General features: G+C 44.0%; 1 protein-coding gene across 1 annotated transcript in view; it reads left to right on the plus strand.

The window, feature by feature from the left end:
* The window catches only part of PIEZO2 (piezo type mechanosensitive ion channel component 2), a 350,494-nt gene that overhangs the window by 42,667 nt on the left and 293,924 nt on the right, over nt 1-13,903 (plus strand). The window lies entirely within an intron of this gene.

Raw genomic sequence — 13,903 nt, forward strand, 5'->3', positions numbered from 1 at the left:
TCAGCAGACGGTCTTAACTTTCAGATGGACAGATCTAAATTGAAGAAATGTGGTTGAATCTGTTTAAATCTATATAAACCTAACAAAAAGAGAAGAATTTGACTTTTTGTTGTACTTGGGTGAATGGAAGTTTGCCCAGGTTAAGGGCTTTAGGATTTGGCTCAATGTTTATTTTAAATCCTCATTTCCCAGACATAAACTATTCTAATAGAAGCATCCAGATACTTGAGAATATGCTGCAATTGTATTTTTACGTGTTCCGGATGTGCTTTAACTAAAAAGAAATAGCAGATGTTTGAACCACGAAGTGTACTTTTCCTGAAGCAAACCTTTCCCATGTTGCAGTAGCATGGTATGTCTACCTGGTGGACAGGTTTTTTATTGTTTTGAGGGGGGATTTTTTTCTTCCCCTCCCACCTCCTCTGAGTCTGAGTACAGTGATAAAACATTAGAGATACAGGCTGCATCATTTTGCACTATTCTGAAGCAAAATTTGGTCATCAAATAAAATATAGGATTGGAGTGGTCAAGAATAACTCTTTTGATGCTGAACAAAGGGAAAACTGACTTAAAACTACAGATAAATTTTCATTATTGTGTCTGAGATGATCTGCTGGTTTTAGTACTGTGTGTAGCTTCTAGAGTCTTGGTTGTGTTTGTTTTTTTCAGTGAAATAAGAAGTGCAGGTGGCAGAGGTGGAATGTTTGGGTACCAGTAGCGCCCAAGTTTTACCAAGATTTAAGGATTTCTTTTGAGTCCAGAAGTTTTGATCTTGAAAGAAGCATTGATTTAGAGCTCAACTATTAATTCTTGGCTTATATTTTTTTTTAAATAAGGATAAAAATGCAAAAAAACTTTTAGATGTTGAATTTGGAGGGAAGTGATGTTTCCTCACTCACAGCAGCTGAAGGTAATTTGAAATCTACGGATTCTGCTGCCTGCAAATAAACTGAAAGTCTGATTCAACATCTGGTTGAACAGGGTATTATTTTTGGAAATCCTGTGGACCACTGAAAAAAATGGAGTGGAGGACCCACTTTTCTTTACTCCTCTGCACAAGCTTGTTGGAGGAGAATGGGAGCTTTCTTCTGAAATGACAGATTTATTACACAGAGATCGCACAAAAAAGGGTGGGGGTCAGATTCAGATTGCCAGCTTTTCCTAACCACAAAACAGGATGTGCTCCCCTTTCCCTGCTCCAGGACTCCATGTAATAATCAAACCATTCATACTTGTTTCAATCAGCATTTTAATACTTGCCTTTTTTTAAACTCTTCAAATATTTCTTAGTTAAAAGCTGATAAATGGCTTTTGGCTTACAGAGTTGACATTCATCTTCAGGAAAATGATTGCGTCTTTGGCAGGAGAGATGAGCTAAATTAACAAAAATGTATAAATTGAATTAGGAGTCTGTCTCATGCATAATCACAAATATGTTGTGTGCTTTTCTAAAGCTGGAGTTAAACCTGTAATTTTGTATGGGCAAGCACATCGGCCACTTCGCTCTCTGTATTCTGTATCAGCATCCACAAAGGCACCCTTGTTAGGCTGTACGATGCAGGAGGCAGGTCACACAGCACTTCAGAGATTATAAGGATTCTTATCAAGCTCAATTCAAATTGTCTTCCAGAGACAAAAATAACATTTCTTCTTCTTTGGGCTGTGTTGGGCTACAGTTCCCATTTTCGGATGAAACCATTCAGTGTTTGGCTCCTTCTAGAACTGCTTTTTTTCCATGCACTTTTGGCTAAAAGAAACAAATTTGCCAGTTGATTGTCTGCTGACTGAGAGTGTGAGAGCATGGCATTCATGCTATTGTCATACCATGCCAATAAATGGAGCTGAACTAAAAATCTGCTTGCTCTATAAAAAATATACCCACAAAGAAAACAGTATTCCCAGACATTTTGAGATGGTCGGGTTTTAGATCTACTATTGTTAGTTCAGGGTCACTTAGCATAGTGCAAAAATATTTCTAAAGGACAGGTTTCGCGTTAGTTGTTCCTGTTTTCAGAAATAGTTTGGTATGAAGGATTTTGAGTCACTGTGGTTGATCAGGTTACAGTGGTTTGTGAACAAGCAATATATTTTGTCTAATGCACAAGCGAGCTTAGCTGCTAGATTGTGGATACTGCTAAAGTTTATGAATGCATCTGCCCTTACTGGAACAGTCCTGGGAAAGAGGACAGAAATGCTTGAGTAAGGAGTACAGGATCAGGGTATTACTGTGCTCATTTGGATGAGCTCCTTGGGGTTCCTGTTGTTTCCTTGTAGTTCAGGTAAGCCAAGCATCAGATTTTGTGTGATTAACCATTGAAGGCAGTGATTAGCTTGTTTCAGATCATTGTATAATGTTTGTAGGATTTTTATCCTTTAAATTTGAACAGTGATTTTTCTCGAATTGCTGTGCATTTGGGGAAATAGAGTAAGACGATGCGAAGGGAGAGAGAGACCTCAACAACTCTGCTAGTTTAGAGGAAGAAGAAAAGCATCTAATGGTTTGGGATTAAGTGTGAATTTACTTCTGCTATCTCTGTAAAGCCCAATCTTCCCTTAAAGGTTGATATATTAGTTTAGTGATTCCAAGATTTCTAATTTAAACCAACTTGATGGCTTAAAATGCAAGAAAACCAGGAAAGCAAACACACCCTTTTCTCAAATGGGTATTATCTTGCACATTTTTTTTGGGTACCAAAAATTGTTGAGTTTAATCATAAGTGCAGAAATAAACACAGGTTTTAGACAAGAAATGACTGAGAATTCTGAGGCATTAATATTGGATTTTTGATTTCCTGTAGTGCAGTCTAGTGCAGACGAGAGGAAACGTCCTCAAGTTGTGCCAGGGGAGGTTTAGATTGGATATCAGGAAAAATGTCTTCACCGAAAGTGTTAACAAACATTGGAACAGGCTGCCCAGGGAAGTGGTGGAGTCACCATCCCTGGAGGTATTTAAAAGATGAGTAGATGTGGTGCTTAGGAGCATAGTTTAGTGGTGGACTTGGCAGTGCTAGGTTAACGTTTGGACTTGATGATCTTAAAGGTCCTTTCCAACCAAAACGATTCCATGATTCTATGTTCTCACAGATATTTTTCCATTTGAATTAATGTATCAGTGGCTACAGGGCCATCTCCTCGTAAGATCCTGTGTAAGGCTGCTAATGAATGCGTTTGGATGCAGGTGAGGAACATTAACTCTGTCATCTTGGAGGGTGGAAATACTGTTGTCCTCCTGCACGGTCGCTGCATTCCTGGACTGCTTCTCGTCCCTTTACCACCTCCATTATCTCAAAAGGCGTAGCTGTATTTGGCACATGTGCATCTTTTCCTGAAAGTGTTCAGATGCTGCAGTGATTGGCATAGTACAAGAACATAAATGTAGTGAGAACTAGTGACTTATGCCGTGATATTTTCAAGTAAAAAATGATGCAAATAGTAAGGGGGAAAAATTGGAAAAATGGAGCAAATATGACTAGGAGAGTCATTTTGCCACTTCAGGATTCCCTGTTCTTGTGTGATGAAAAAAATAATTGATTTCAGAGTAAACTCTTGCTTGTATGTACATCTGCCACCACTTTGGCAGAGAGGCAAGAATATCTTTTTGTGGAGAGGTTGTGCTCTTGGAACTGCAGATTTAGGTTTAGGAACTTGGGGTCATTTTGCTACAGGGCTCTCATGTAAAGGTGGTAAAGTCAAGCAATTTTCTGTGGTTTGGTTTCTTGTTTGTATAAATCAGGTAAGGATATTCCCCTTTTTCTCACTCTAAATAGTCTCATCTGCTGAAGTTGTTTGCTCTTTAATGTGCTTAAGTACCACAACAAGGTAATAATCTTGGTTGGCATTTTTTAACTGAAATGATTTCCATATGCATTTTCTGTTTGATGGGCTTTTAGAAAGATAATTCTGCATGTGTCTGGTTGATAATTATAATGAAATCCTTTTCTTTAGAATACTTCAGAGAAGTGTTTGAATTTTCCACATTTTACCCTCTCCTTTTTAACTTTTAGAGTTCTTCCTTCTGAGAAATCTGTGTGAAGGTGGGGAGGAAGCAACAAATTAAAATAAACATATGAAACTAAATGGCAAATGTCTTTTTGATTTTACTGTGAGTAGAGTTGACATTGGTGCTTTTCCTGAAAACCTAAAAGTTATGTTACATTCCCAATGAATTCACAACTCATGCCACTGAAAGCTTCTCTCTTCTCCACCTTCTCAGCAGTCGTGTGCCATGATGTGCTCATGATGGTGATGCTTTTAAAAGTTGCGAATAGTTTATATCTACGTTTTAAGCACATAGTTGCACTGTTTTCTCCAGTAGTGAGTTTCTCAAGTTCCTGGTCACCCCTTCTTCCTGCTTCCTGCAGGGTTCTCCCTGCTTTGGTTGCGCCCGTGCTGAGCACCACAAGCAGTTATGCCAGCATGACTGCGGCGATGGCTTGGGAGTCACAGGGGACACTTGGGTAATGAATTCCTTAAGCTTTGCTGCCCAGGGAAACACATGGCCCTAAATACGAAGGCATAGGCTAACATGCTTCATTGCTTGGTTTGTGCATCAAGTATTTTGCCTTCAGAAAACAGTGCTGCTGTTTCCATGCCAGCCGTTATTTAACAGCTGTTTTAGCTGTTAAATAATCTTGTGGCAGCCGCTGAAGAGAAGAAATGTTGGTGCCAGGAGCCCCATGTACGGTGCTACTAGGGATTTTCTCAGTGTGGAGGCAACTGTGCCTGGGAGCTGACACGTTTGCAGACGGCTCTTGGCTGTGGCGCAGCGAAGGGCTGTTTTAATGGCTGGTAAAGTTTAGCAGACCCCAAGGTGGCGTGATGACTCCACAATGATCAAGTCCAAGTGGGGTACAGATTTGTCTTGTGCTGTTGATGGCAAATCATGTCTGTGTAGCTGGGGGCTGGGTGCTCATCCTTCACCCTTTGATTATATGACATCAAGATAGTGGCTGTCAGTCACAGCTGCTCTGCTTCTCCTCTTTGACTGAATCACAGAATCACACAGAATCACACAGAATCACACAGAATCACACAGAATCACACAGAATCACACAGAATCACACAGAATCACACAGAATCACACAGAATCACACAGAATCACACAGAATCACACAGAATCACACAGAATGTTAGGGATTGGAAGGGACCTCGAAAGATCATCTAGTCCAATCCCCCTGCCGGAGCAGGATTCCCTAGATCATATCACACAGGAACGCGTCCAGGCGGGTTTTGAATGTCTCCAGAGAAGGAGACTCCACAACCTGTCTGGGCAGCCTGTTCCAGTGTTCGGTCACCCTCACCGTAAAGAAGTTTTTCCTCATATTTATGTGGAACCTCCTGTGTTCCAGCTTGCACCCATTGCCCCTTGTCCTGTCAATGGATGTTACTGAGAAGAGCCTGGCTCCATCCTCATGACACTTGCCCTTTACATATTTATAAACATTAATGAGGTCACCCCTCCGTCTCCTCTTCTCTAAGCTAAAGAGACCCAGCTCCCTCAGCCTCTCCTCATAAGGGAGATGTTCCACCCCCTTAATCATCTTCGTGGCTCTGCACTGGACTCTCTCTAGCAGTTCCCTGTCCTTCTTGAACTGAGGGGCCCAGAACTGGACACAATATTCCAGATGCGGCCTCACCAGGGCAGAGTAGAGGGGGAGGAGAACCTCTCTTGACCTGCTAACCACACCCCTTCTAATACACCCCAGGATGCCATTGGCCTTCTTGGCCACAAGGGCACACTGCTGGCTCATGGTCATCCTGCTGTCCACTAGGACCCCCAGGTCCCTTTCCCCTACGCTGGTCTCCAACAGGTCTGCCCCCAACTTGTACTGGTACATGGGGTTGTTCTTGCCCAGATGCAGGACTCTACACTTGCCCTTGTTATATTTCATTAAATTTCTCCCCGCCCAACTCTCCAGCCTGTCCAGGTCTCTCTCTGAATGGCTGCGCAGCCTTCCGTTGTGTCAGCCACTCCTCCCAGTTTTGTGTCATCAGCGAACTTGCTGACAGTGCACTCTATTCCCTCATCCAAGTCATTAATGAATATATTGAATAGTACTGGTCCCAGTACCGACCCTTGAGGGACTCCGCTAGACACAGACCTCCAACTGGACTCAGTCCCATTGACCACCACTCTCTGGCTTCTTTCCTTCAGCCAGTTCACAATCCACCTCACTACCCGATCATCCAGACCACACTTCCTCAGTTTAGCTGCGAGGATGCTGTGGGAGATCATGTCAAACGCTTTACTGAAATCGAGATAGACCACATCCACAGCTTTACCATCATCTATCCACCGGGTTACGTCCTCATAAAAGGCTATCAAGTTGGTTAAGCATGACTTCCCCTTGGTGAAGCCATGCTGAGTGCCCCTAATGATCCCCCTATCCTTGATGTGTCTAGAGACAGTACCAAGGACAAGTTGTTCCATCACCTTTCCGGGGATGGAGGTGAGGCTGACCGGTCTATAGTTCCCCGGGTCCTCCTTGCCCTTTTGGAAGACTGGAGTGACATTCGCTTTCCTCCAGTCCTCAGGCACCTCTCCCGTTGCCCACGACTTAGTAAAGATGATGGAGAGTGGCCTATCAATGACTTCCGCCAGCTCCCTCAGCACCCGCGGGTGCATCCCATCAGGGCCCATGGATTTATGGATGTCCAGGTTGCTTAATTGGTCCCTGACCCAGCCCTCATCTACCAAGACAGATTCCTCCTCTATCCTGACTTCTTCTGGTGCCTCAGGGGTCCGGGGCTCCTCAGGACAGCCTCCAGCAGTATAGACAGAGGCAAAGAAGGCATTCAGTAACTCCGCCTTCTTTGTATCCTCTGTCTCCAGGGCCCCCACCTCATTCATCAGTGGGCCTACATTGCCTCTAGTGTTGGCTTTACCTGCAGTGTATTTGAAGAAGCCCTTTCTGTTGTCCTTGACCTCTCTTGCAAGGTTTAATTCCAAGGAGGCCTTAGCTTTCCTAGTTGCCTCCCTACATCCTCTGATAACAGACTTCTATTCCTCCCAAGTGGCCAGCCCCTCCTTCCATGATCTGTACACTATCTTCTTCCACTGGAGTTTGCCCAGCAGTTCCCTGTTTAACCATGCAGGTCTCCTGGTACCCTTCCTTGACTTCCTACCTGTTGGGATGCTCTGATCTTGAGCTCGGAAGAAGCAGTCCTTGAATGCTAACCAACTATCTTGGGCCCCCTTACCTTCTAGTACCCTGTCCCATGGGATTTCCCCTAGCAATTGCTTGAAAAGGCCAAAGTTGGCCCTCCTGAAGTCCAGGGTTGTGATTCTGCTAGCTATTCTGTTCCTGCCACATGAGATCCTGAACTCTACCATCTCATGGTCACTACAACCAAGGCTGCCCTCAACCTTCACCGCTTCAACCAGACCCTCCTTGTTAGCGAGAACAAGATCCAGCAACGCTCCTCTCCTAGTTGGCTCATCCACCGTTTGCATCAGAAAGTTATCATCAATGCACTGGAGGAACCTCCTGGACTGAGGATGGCTGGCTGAGTAGGCCTCCCAGCAAATATCAGGGTAGTTGAAATCCTCCATGACAACCGGGCCCTGTAATTGCGAGACTGCTCTCAGCTGCCTGTAGAGGGCCTCATCACCCTCCTCATCCTGATCCGGTGGCCTGTAATAGACACCCACAACAGTATCACCCCTGCCAGCCTGCCCCTTAATTCGCACCCACAAACTCTCAACTCGCTCCTGATCCGCCCCTGGACAGAACTCAATACATTCTAGCTGCTCACTCACATAAAGAGCAACTCCACCACCTCTCCTTAGCGGCCTGTCTTTCCTGAACAAGACATAGCCATCCATGACCACATTCCAGTCATGCGAGGCGTCCCACCAAGTCTCTGTAATTGCCACTAAATCATAGCCCCCCGACCGAACACGGATTTCCAACTCCTCCTTTTTCTTCCCCATGCTGCGTGCATTGGTGTACAGGCATTTCAGGGAGCGAGCTGAGCACACCGATTTCACGCCAGGGGGATGGGGGGCCTCCTGGTCTACCTCAACACTAGAGCGTTGCCCCAGTGGTGCAAGCCCAGCTACTACCCCATCCCCCTTCGAATCTAGTTTAAAGCTCTCCGAATGAGCCCTGCTAATTCCTGTCCCAAAACCCTTTCGCCCCTACGACATAAACCTTTCCCATGTATTACCGTCACGCCTGGTGTCCTATAAAACCAGCCATTATCAAAGAACCCAAGGCCCTGCATGTAGCACCAGTCTCGTAGCCAGGCATTAATAGAGAGAATCCTACTATTCCATCCCACGTCATCACCTGAAAATGGAAGGAGGGAGGAGAAAACAACTTGTGCCCCAGACTCTTTCACCAACCGTCCTAGGGCCTTGTAGTCTTTCTTCATCCCCCTCAGACTATGGGATGCAGCTTCTTCCCCACCTGTCTGGAAGATGAGCAGGGGGTAGTAGTCTGTGGCCTTCACCAGGTTGGGGAGTTGCCTGGTGATATCCCTGATTCGGGCTCCAGGCAGGCTGCAGACCTCCCTGTGATGGGGGTCAGCTCTGCATATTGGGCCTTCAGATCCCTTTAGGAAGGAGTCTCCAACCACTAAAACTCTTCTCCTCTTCCTTGTGGAGGAGGTAGCTATACACCTGTCAGGTTTTTCTGACTGTGGTGGGACCTCTGATATAGGTTGCCTCTCCACCACATCCCCATTGGACCGGCTGTATTCCACTAGGGCTTCATATCTATTGCTCAGAGGCACCTGTGGAGGCGAGGTAGGCAAGGAGGGCACTCGCCTTTTGCCACAGCCATAGACTTGCCTCCACTCACTCCTCTCCTCTAAGTTATTGTTTTCCACCTGAGAGGGGCAGAGTACAGTTGTCCCTCGATCCTGGGAGCTCTCCGGCAGGTGCTCCCATTTTTGTTGCAGGGAGGGCAAAGCCTGGCTCCACCAGTCTATCTCCATTTCAGCCTCCCAAATGCTCCTAAGCCTTTCTACTTCGGCTTGAAGCCTTTCAACCTGGCTTTGCAGCTGTGCCGCTCGGCCAAGCAGATCATCTACCTGCTCACAGCGCACACAGCCCCCTGTCACCACAGAGACGCTGTAGCATTCCCTGCAGCCTGCAACCTGCACCATCGCCTCCTTCCGTGGGAGCTCTGTCTGGGTTCCCACATCCATTTTGGTCTTCTTCTGCCGGGTGGAGACCATTGTTCTTTCACTGAGCTGGGAAATACCTGTTGGTGACACCCCTGGTTCACAGCTCCTTGGCACCTTCCTCTCCTTGTGCACTGGGAGGGAGTCAGTGCCCTCCCCAACGAGCTGCAAAGGACTGCAGCCTCTCCTGCCCTGGGACATACCCAGTCACTTCTTACTCACACAGTCACAGCTGAGTCTCCCTCTCCCTTCTGGCCAGGGACTAGTCCCTGCCCTCCAGGAGGCTCTTTATCACCCGATCGATCAATCAATCAATCAATCAATCAATCACACAATCAACAGGGGGTGGTGCGTTTAAATCGCTTAAATCGGCCGTGGTGCCTCCGGCTAGGCCTCCTCCTCTCCTGATTTGTTGCCGGGAGCCTCTGGGTCCGGGGTGGGGGGGAAGTAGCTCGGGGCTGAAGTAGCTCGGGGCTGAAGTAGCTCGGGGCTGCTGCTCCACGGGGGTCACGAGTACAAAAACCGCCCGGTTACAGCCCGATGCCGCCCTCGCCCCTGCACTAACCTCAAGTCGCTGTCGCTGCTGCCGCCGCTGTCAGCTGAAGTAGGAGACTAAATGGAAATTTAAGCATTTCCAGTGGCCTGTGGCTAGGCACTGTACTGTCCTAATAAACTTTCAGTCAATGATAAACTGGATTGTAAAGGGTATAAGTCTTTGAGACTGGGTACCAAACTTGGCATCACATTGACTTAACAGCAGACAGATTTCATGTCCTTTACTGACTTGGTGTCTTCCAGCATGTTGTCAGTCTCTCCCTTTTTTCTCATCTTGGAACGGTTCCTCGACACGTGTTATCCCTGAAATTCACTTTCAGAGTGTTTGTCAGTATCTAGTGGTTTGGGTTTTTCAGAGCATTGGGAAGATGTGTTTCCTCAGGTGTACAAGATACTAATTTCATTTCAGTTTAACTGTTGAAGTGTTAACATCCTCACACCTCCTTGTCTTCTAGCGTGAAACAAGACTTTTTTTCTTGGTATGATAGCATATAGACAGTATGAAAATGGATACATGTGCATCCAACATACTACAGAATACTTTCCCATTTTCTACAGGTACAAAAATAGAAACTGAAAATGGGTGAGCATGTTTTCTGGTTGTTTTTTAGCAGTCATCTTAAAATCTGTACCTTAGAGCATTTATTGGGGAATGAAGTCAGACAGGTTTTTCCTAGAACTGTTCCAAAATTGGAATCCTGAGGATCTTCTGAATTGGTAGAACTCTGGGGGCAGCGATGGCATACTCTATCATTTATAGAAGAGCGACATTTTTACAAGTAGCTCATGATGCTCTAAACAAAGGATAAATGCTTTTAGTCATGCTGACATTCACTTACTGGTTATGAAATCACACTAACTCTAGCTTTCTTTAATGTATGTTAGTAGCAGAGTCCTAACTCATTTAGCAGTTGATATGATCGTGAGTTATGTGAATTTTGCTGCTGGCATGCTTCTGTTCTGATCAAAGAGCTGAGAAGGCAGTTGTGCCTTTTTTTTTCTCCCCTTTTTGTTTTAATGGGTGTATTTTCTTGTAGCTACAATGGAATAACTTTGGAAATTTAGATTCAAAACAATTTAGTTCTCAAAATTGTTCAGTGGCAAAACCAAGAAAATTATGTGGGAACACTGAATATTCAAAATGAACTGTAATGCCCCTTTGAAGTGCTTTGTAAGTGGATAGGTAATTGCGGTGAGGGAGGATCTCATATGAATGGATAAAGCAGGAAAAAGTTCCACAGCTGCAGCTTTCACATCATAAATATTTCAGGCATTATTTTCCCCTTTTCCAACTGAAAAATAGTTTTCATTTTTCTTGGTTTAAAAAAAACCCCAACAACTAATTTATTTCAATGAATCCTTTTAATAATTATTATTATTACTACTACTTCTGCTTATTGAAAGAACCTTCTCTTGCCTCTGCGGTAAAAAATCTTTCCTCTTTTGACCCAATAACACATTAGTAGAACAACAAGCTTGTAAGTGGCTGCTGTTTTGCTTTCTGCAGCGTCATCTTCCCACTTCCATCAGTTAATGCCATGTGGTAAAGCATGAAGTTCATTATTTTTCTAGAGTGACAAATAAGAATAGTCTTGACAAACTGACTGGCTGTTGTACATTGATCTTGCTGTTAATGAAGGGAATCCTCTGTGTTTGAACAAAACCCAATTTTACTTATTCTGCCACAATTCTTTTCTCGGCTACAGAGTTCATCCAAGATTAATTCTGGTCAGTTTACTCAAAAAGACTGCTTTGAAATCCATGTTTTACATGCTCAACTGGTATAAATTTTATCAGTTTACTGACAAAAATACTTTCTTGAACAGATAAAAATTTTTACTAGTGGAAGTGCTCATAAATAAAGTTATAAGGATTATGTAAGTCTTTACTGCTGTTATCTTCACTGTATATAGAACCCTTGTCAGTTAGGAATCATTGACTTCCCTGCAGAGATTGTGAAAAAAACACATTTTTTTTTTTTACTTGAAAGACAGCTTGGTGTTTGGATCTTTCTTAAATTTTCAGGATATGTTTAAATCAAATTTAATGTGCCCTTCACTTAGTTTTAATCCTCCAGGATGTATACTTTGGCTCTTTTCTCAAGAAGTAGATCTGAGATTCTCAGTGGACTCATTTCTCCAAATCTGAGAACTTGCCCAATTAATGAGATGCTGGGGTATTTTTTTTTGTTTGATTTTTGTTTTGTTTTGTGGTTTGTTTTTTTTTTAAGTGAGAAAAGTACACCATTGCATTTTGAGCATGAAGATTCATGTTATGACCCTTGACTTTATCTGTACCAGTCTTCATGTGTTTAGAACATACCTAATGATGAACAGTTTTTATTATCTCTTCCTTCCCCTGCAACAAATAATCCTTTACTTTGTGGTTGGCTGCATTGAGAGCACTAGAAGTTGCATGAATCCAGAACCCTAATTTCCTTGGTAGGATACGATTGCTTTACTTTTTATGCTGATGGGATACTGCATAATATCATTGATTATCTTCAGGACAGTGGCTTGACTCCAAAGAAATACGTAGTCAGACTTTATATTGAGCCTAGATATAAACAGATTAGAATTACTAGCTGCGTGGGAAGTTTTCTTCAAGTTAAACTTCTTAACTTCCCACATTCAAATATTCTTGGACGAGGACACAATGGTTTGTTATATAAACATGAAAGAGGTATTAAATAATTTCAAATTTCCAGTCTTGCTCTTAAAATTTGGCTGGGAGCTTATCAAAGGTCTGGGGGATTTTCTGCAAATCATATTCCAAGGGAAGAAAACATTGCTACAGATGCTGTGTAATAGAAAATGGATACGTGGAAGAAGGCCTCCCACACGTACCAGAGATTTGGCAACCTGAACTGAGCACCATAGACTGCAAGACTTTGAGGGCAGAGAAAGTGTTTTGAATGATGTGCATAAAACAGATGCAGCTTTAACATATGTGCCTTGTTCTTTCTAGGGAATGTTTCTACTCAGAATAAATGCACAATGAAGATGATGTTTTTGCTTTTCTTAAATGACTATATGCACTGTCTGTTTGAAAACTGCACAAGGCCATGGTCCTGTTTCAATGATAGGACTTCTGATAGATGTTTTTCACTCAATGTTAGGTAAGCGTTGTATTTGAAACCCACAGTAAAATGCATCTGTCACAGAAGGACTCAGTCTTGCAGAGACTGTGGTCATGTGCATGTGGAATTTCATTGAGAGTCAGATGGGTTTAAGTATTGCTTCTCCAGGATAAGTAATCTTAAAGCTGGGCTGGCGATTAAACCTGCAGCAGACGCTCTCTGTTAACCCTCCCCCCCCGACCCGAAGGGAAAGGGAAAGGGAAAAGGGAGAGAGACTTACGGGTTGGAAAGTTAAAACAGTTTTAATAAACCTATAATAATGAAAAAGAGTATAATAATAATATTGGAATAATCAAATATATACAAATATATATACAAAACCAAGATCGAGCTCCCCCGATGTCAGCAACGTCACCACCGGCACTGCAGGGCAGGCTCCGGGAAGGCCCAGGCTGGGCCTAGCGACGGTCGAGAGCTGGATTCAGGGATGCACAGATCAGGATCGGGGGCAGCAGGAAAACAGTCGGAGTCCTCCTTGGACACCGGCCATAGCAGAAAGAGCAAGAGTGAGCAAGAGGGGAGAGACCCTCGTGATCCCCCCGCTTTATACCGAGAATGACGTGTATGGGATGGAATACCCTCGTTGGTCAATTTTGGGTCACCTGCCCTGTCTGCTCCCCCCTGCAGCTGCGACCCCCCCTTCAGCTTTTCACTTGTAAGCAGTGAGGAATCCAGCGGTGACCTTGGTTTCTCTAAGAAAAAAGTACAGCAAGAGCCTTACTGCACAACATCCCTACCGGTGCCTCAGCGATAACTACAAACTTCGAGCGTTATCAGTCCTGGAAGCAGACACTGTCTGCAAAAACATGCAGTTAGTTTCAGAAAGTGCAGTTATTTAGAGGAGACTTAGCTGAAAGTAAAAATCACTGAAAGGAAAATCGGCCTGGTTTTCCAGGCCAAACCAGGACACTGATCAAACCAAATTTTCTGTTATAAAGTCTCTCAACATCTCCCTGGGTTCTGCAATTCTTTGTGTTCTCCAGGATCCTTTCCTGGTTCCTAGTTATAAGAAATACTTTGCAAGGCAATTCATGGCATTCCTGAGTAGATTCCAGTAGTAGATCAAAACTTAACTTCTTC

This window comes from Nyctibius grandis, chromosome 3, assembly GCF_013368605.1.
Source record: "Nyctibius grandis isolate bNycGra1 chromosome 3, bNycGra1.pri, whole genome shotgun sequence".
In the NCBI taxonomy this organism is placed as follows: Eukaryota; Metazoa; Chordata; class Aves; order Nyctibiiformes; family Nyctibiidae; genus Nyctibius; species Nyctibius grandis.